Source organism: Moschus berezovskii, chromosome 8, assembly GCF_049115385.1.
Source record: "Moschus berezovskii isolate FMDL1 chromosome 8, NW_MosBer_1.0, whole genome shotgun sequence".
Taxonomy (NCBI): domain Eukaryota; kingdom Metazoa; phylum Chordata; class Mammalia; order Artiodactyla; family Moschidae; genus Moschus; species Moschus berezovskii.
Window position 1 is genome coordinate 40,533,335 of NC_142467.1, and position 6,000 is coordinate 40,539,334.

Here is a 6,000-nt window from a genome sequence, read left to right on the forward strand (position 1 = left end):
TTTTATATACATAATTTATCTTTATAAGTTTATAAATATATGTATAAGTTATGTATAAGTTTATATATCTAACATATACATTAACTTATCTCTCCTCTTTCACTTGTTTCAAGAGGCTCTTTAGTTCCTCTTCACTTTCTGCCCTAAGGGTGATGTCATCTGCGTATCTGAGGTTATTGATATTTCTCCCGGCAGTCTTGATTCTGGCTTGTGCTTCATCCAGCCTGGCACTTTGCATGATATATTCTGCGTATAAGTTAAATAAGCAGGGTGACAATATACAGCCTTGACGTACTCCTTTCCCAATTTGGAAACAGTTGTTGTTCCATGTCCGGTTCTAACTGTTGCTTCTTGACCTGCCTTACAGATTTCTCAGGAGGCAGGTAGGGTGGTCAATATTCCCATCTCTTGAAGAATTTTCCACAGTTTGTTGTGATCTACACAGTCAAAGGCTTTGGCATAGTCAATAAAGCAGATGTTTTTCTGGAGCTCTCTTGCTTTTTCTATGATCCAGTGGATGTTGACAATTTGATATCTGGTTCCTCTGACTTTTCTAAATCCAGCTTGAACATCTGGAAGTTCACAGTTCACCTACTGTTGAAGCCTGGCTTGGAGAATTTTGAGCATTGCTTTGCTAGCATGTGAAATGAGTACAATTGTGTGGTAGTTTGAACATTATTTGGCATTGCCTTTATTTGGTATTGGAATGAAAACTGACCTTTTCCAGTCCTGTGGCCACTGCTGAGTTTTCCAAATTTGCTGGCATATTGAGTGCGGCACTCTCACAGCGTCATCTTTTAGGATTTAAAATAGCTCAACTGGAATTCCATCACCTACTCTAGCTTTGTTCATAGCGATGTTTCCTAAGGCCCACTTGACTGCATTCCAGGATGTCTGGCTCTAGGTGAGTGATCACACCATCCTGTTTATCTGGGTCATGAAGATCTTTTTTGTATAGTTCTTTTGTGTATATTTGTGCCACCTCTTCTTAATATCAGTCATTTCGTGATAGTATTTTACTAGTTCCAGTGAAGTATAAAACCTTAATATGTGTTTTAATTATTTCCTCTACTTACATTGAGAGCCATATCAAACAATAATTTGTTTCAATCATCAAATATAACTCAGAAATTTCAAGCAGAAGGAAAGTCAGTTGTCGTTAGCCATGTTTTTATTCTTTCCATTGTTCTTCCTTCCTGGTGTTCCAAGATTCCTTTTTGTTTAAAGAACTTGTTCTAAGTTGTTCTCTTAGGATAGGTCTGCTGGGAACAGATTCTTTTAGGCTTCCTTCATTTGAGAACGTTTTGACTTATCCTTTATTACTAAAGCATATTTTCACTGGTTATAGAATCTGGATTGACAGTTCTTTTCCTTGGGCACTTAAAAAATGTGCAACTTTCTTCTGCCCTCCATAGTTTTAGAGGAGAAATCTGTCATTTGAATTGTTTTTCCTGCTATTTATAAGCTGTTGTTTCTTGATGACTATGCTGTGTCTTGGTGGAGATTAATTTAGGTTTTTTCTGTTTGAAATTCACTCAGCCTTTTTATTCTATCAGTTCAGTTCAGTTCAGTCGCTCAGTCATGTCCGACTCTTTGCAACCCCGTGAATCACAGCACGCCAGGCCTCCCTGTCCATCACCAACTCCTGGAGTTCACTCAAACTCATGTCCATCAAGTCGGTGATGCCATCCAGCCATCTCATTCTCTGTCGTCCCCTTCTCCTCCCGCCTCCAATCCTTCCCAGCATCAGTCTTTTCCAGTGAGTCAGCTCGTCACATGAGGTGGCCAAAGTATTGGAGTTTCAGCTTTAGCATCAGTCCTTCCAATGAACACCCAGGATTGATCTCCTTTAGAATGGACTGGTTGGGTCTCCTTGCAGTACAAGGGACTCTCAAGAGTCTTCTCCAGCACCACAGTTCAAAAGCTATAGGTCTATTTTTTTTTCAAGTTTGTAAAATTTTCAGACGTTATTTCCTCAAATACTTTCCCTGGTTGTGGTAGAAGTCCAGGTTCCTCATTACGCTCCTTTGACACCCCATGTGGGCAGGAAAGGGCACCCCATTACTCTTGTACAGGAATGAGGATGAGGGTTCTTTACCAGGCTCTACTGATACCACCTGAGTTGGGAGGCAGAAGGGTGCTTCATCATTACTCCACGCAGCCTCCACTGGAAGAAAGTCAAAGTTCTGGCTTCCTGCTCAGTTTTCTCTTACACCATCCTGGAAGAGGGTTGGAGTACCTCTTTATAACCTGGCCTGGGTGAAGGCCTAGACTTCCTACTGGGCTATTACTGACAGAGGTGAAAGAACCACCACTTTCCCTGTGATGTTTGGGTGGAGTGTGTCCATTTGTCAGCAGTCTCCAAGAACATTGCTTTGTTCAGTGATTCACCAGGAAGACTCAGACTCAGTTTGTTGTATTCACAGTTGAGATTTACAGCAGCAGGTTACAAAGCAAAATCAGCAAAGGGAAAACCTTCATGGAATGAAGTTCAGAGGAAATCAGGCACAGCATTCTAAGAGTTCTGACTCAGTGGAATGGCCCAGGCTGTGCAGTTTTTCAATCATGAATTGTGACAACATGATGATGTGTTTTTTCCCTTAGAAACTCAGTACCCAAGGTTTTTTGGAGGGCTGGTCATGTAGGTACTCCCTTCCTAATACCAATTCCAGACTCCCAGAAGGAACACAGGAGAGCATAATAAACCACATTGTTTCCATAAACAGTCTAGGCATGATGAGACACTCTTCTCATTTAGGGAAGGCTTAATATCAATGTAGGAAACTATTCCCAAATATCAGCCAAGGGCCAACCTTGCAAATAGGACTTTCTGCAGACAACAGGCTCAGGCTTTCAGTGTGTACTTTTCTGCACAGGTGTTTATTAACTAAATGTTTTCTCCCTTGCTAGGCTGTGGCTTTCCTGGTTCTTTGTCTAGAGAATACAGGCTTTTTTGTCTGAGCCCACTGGCATTTCTGGGTTGCCTGTATCTCTCGCACCCCATCTGAGAAATGTGAAGTAGAAAGAAAACTCATAGAACTCACTGCCTTGTCTTTCCAGGTAACTAGCCAATCTGCCTTCTCTCCACCTCTCAGTTTTCTTATATTTGTTTTATAATGTCGGGTTTATAGCTGTGCTTGGCAGAAGGAATGGGGAGAAATGCAACTACTCTGTCTCATCTCGAAGCAGGAAGTCTCCATTACTTCTGTAATTAGAAAGTGATTTAAAAATTTTTTCATTTTGAAAACAAGTTATATATGTATACAAACAAAACACACATGTATGTATACATGCATATATATATTAAAAATAGGTTTAAGTTGAATTAAGAACACTTAACATGGGATGTATCCTCTTAGAAAAATTCTAGGTCCACAGTATGGTGTCCTTGCAGACAGTTACCCATGCAGAGTGTTAACTGTAAAACCTTTGCTTCTGGTTTATAACCAAAGTCATGTGCATAGGAGACCGTATCATCTCAGTCACAGGAGAAATAATTATAAATGTCCCTAACCAACAAATTCTAGACTAATGAACTATTTCTGAGATTAAAAATTTTGTAAGATATACTGCTACCTAATAAACATTCAATTTGAAGTCTTAAACAAGAACATCAAATTGTTATTATGTTGCAGTATTTCAAATTATGAGGGCAGTTTGATTTGTTCTTTATATCCAGTGACTCATAAGTAGATAAATTAATATTTCTCAAACTTGCAATAAATGTTAATGAAATGTCTAGACTGTTACAATCTAAACATTTACAAGCAAGCTTTGATTACCAGTAAGTTGTAATGAATAGGTTACCATTGTTTTAATCATTATACTTCTAATTGTCAGGAAACATTTCTTTAAAAATGTATTTGTGCCCAAAGAGCACAGGGTTCTGGGAGCAGGCTTAAAATTATCCTCCTGACTTTGAGGTAATCAATTTCTACTACTTCAATCCCGGTTTACAAAAATGAGCTAATTGAATAACCAAAATATGCTTTTAAATTCTGTATTTTAAATCTTTAGGTTTTAAGTAGTTCTCAAACAGCCACCTATGGACCTATGTGTATCATGATTTTCATCAATCCTTCAGTTTCAAAATTAGAATTATAAGGATCACCTACTGCATTATCATAAAGCTAAATGGAAAAATCATGTTCTTTTTTATTGATAGCTTTTATTACTTCTCTCATGTCTATGTTTATCTTTCCTGGAATTTCCAGAACTTCATTAATCATATTGAAGTAAACGTCATAGAGTATTTACATTTAGTATTTAAAATCTCATTGATGACATGAAAGTAGTACATTTTTTTCTTGATGCTATATAAATATTACCTCAAGTGATTTGTTTTGAAATATTATTTATGGTTTTACCTAATAGAACCCTAATCAGGCTGCTGCTGCTGCTGCTGCTAAGTCACTTCAGTCGTGTCCTGTGTGACCCCATAGACGGAAGCCCATCTGGCTCCCCAGTCCCTGGGATTCTCCAGGCAAGAACACTGGAGTGGGTTGCCATTTCCTTCTCCAATGTGTGAAAGAGAAAAGTGAAAGTGAAGTCGCTCAGTCGTGTCCGACCCTTAGCGACCCCACGGACTGCAGTCCACCAGGCTCCTCCATCCATGGGATTCTCCAGGCAAGTGGGGACTGGTATGGGGAAGAAGCAAAATATTGCAAGGGCGTAGTGCCTGACAGAGGGTATTAACTGAGTGTTGCTGAACCAGGTACCAAGGAAAGTTTAAGATCTTTTGATAAATTCGTGGACCTTTATCCTTAGAGTGCTACTATTTATGTAATTTTCAGTCTCTATATCACTTAGCTTCAAATTCCAAAATCCTGGGATTGGATCTTGATGGCATAACTTAGGTCACATGTCTATCTCTGGACCAGTCAACTCCTTCAGGGGCATCAATTTCTGCCTAAGCCTGCCCCTGGCTACTGGGGAGGATTCTTAAGGAAGATAGCCTCCCTGTAGGTCAAACAGCCACTCCTGAAGTATCTTCTACACTGATTATTAAGGGTGTCAGTTCTCTTCCCAACAGGTCTCAATATTATTCTTTTTCTCTTCTTAACATTCTGGTTAATTCAGTATTCATTTATCTACTCTATTCAGTAATAGTCACATTTTATCAGTAAGCAAATCATTTTCATCCTCTCTATCAGCTCTTTGGATTTACACTAATTTTATTTTATTTTATTTGAATGAATATCTCTTGAGAGTCCCTTGGACTGCAAGGAGATCCAACCAGTCCATTCTAGAGGAGATCAATCCTGGGTGTTCATTGGAAGGACTGAATCTAAAGCTGAAGCTCCAATACTTTGGCCACCTCATGTGACGAGTTGACTCACTGGAAAAGACTCTGATGCTGGGAGGGATTGGGGGCAGGAGGAGAAGGGGACAACAGAGAATGAGATGGCTGGATGGCATCACCGACTTGATGGAAATGAGTTTGAGTGAACTCCGGGAGCTGGTGATGGGCAGGGAGGCCTGGCGTGCTGTGATTCATGGGGTCGCAAAGAGTTACACGACTGAGTGACTGAACTGAACTGAACTGAATATTCACATTTTTTAACACCATAAAATTCACCATTTTAAATTATACAATTCAGTGGATTTTAGTATATTCACAACCATCACCACTATCTAATCTGAAAATTTTCCATCACCCTGAGAAATTTTGGGGTTGAGTTGTTCTATTTCCCCCTACCTCTAGCCCTTGGCAGCCACTAATTTGGTTTCTGTCTCAATGAGTTTGCCTATAATGGACATTTAATATAAATGGAATTATGCACTGTATGGGCATTTATGTCTGGCTTCTTTCACTTAACTGTTTTAAAGGTTTATCCATATACTCATGTGTGTTAGTATTTTGTTCCTTTTTATGATTCCATTGTGTGGCTATGCCAGTTTTTGTTTATTTAGTCATCAATTGATGGACATTTGTGTTGTTTCCATGTGTTGATCATTTAGATAATGCTGCTATAGACATTTGTGTACAAGTCGTTGTGT

At 39.2% G+C, this 6,000-nt stretch overlaps 1 long non-coding RNA gene across 1 annotated transcript in view; it reads left to right on the top strand.

Moving 5' to 3' along the window:
• LOC129559215 (uncharacterized) overlaps window positions 1–5,787 on the top strand; it is an 11,003-nt gene extending 5,216 nt beyond the window's left edge. The window contains exons 2-3 of the long non-coding RNA XR_016038021.1: window positions 2,911–3,060; window positions 4,375–5,787. This is a non-coding gene — a long non-coding RNA (uncharacterized LOC129559215). The remainder of the gene's footprint in view (window positions 1–2,910; window positions 3,061–4,374) is intronic.
• The last annotated feature ends 213 nt before the right edge of the window (window positions 5,788–6,000 follow it).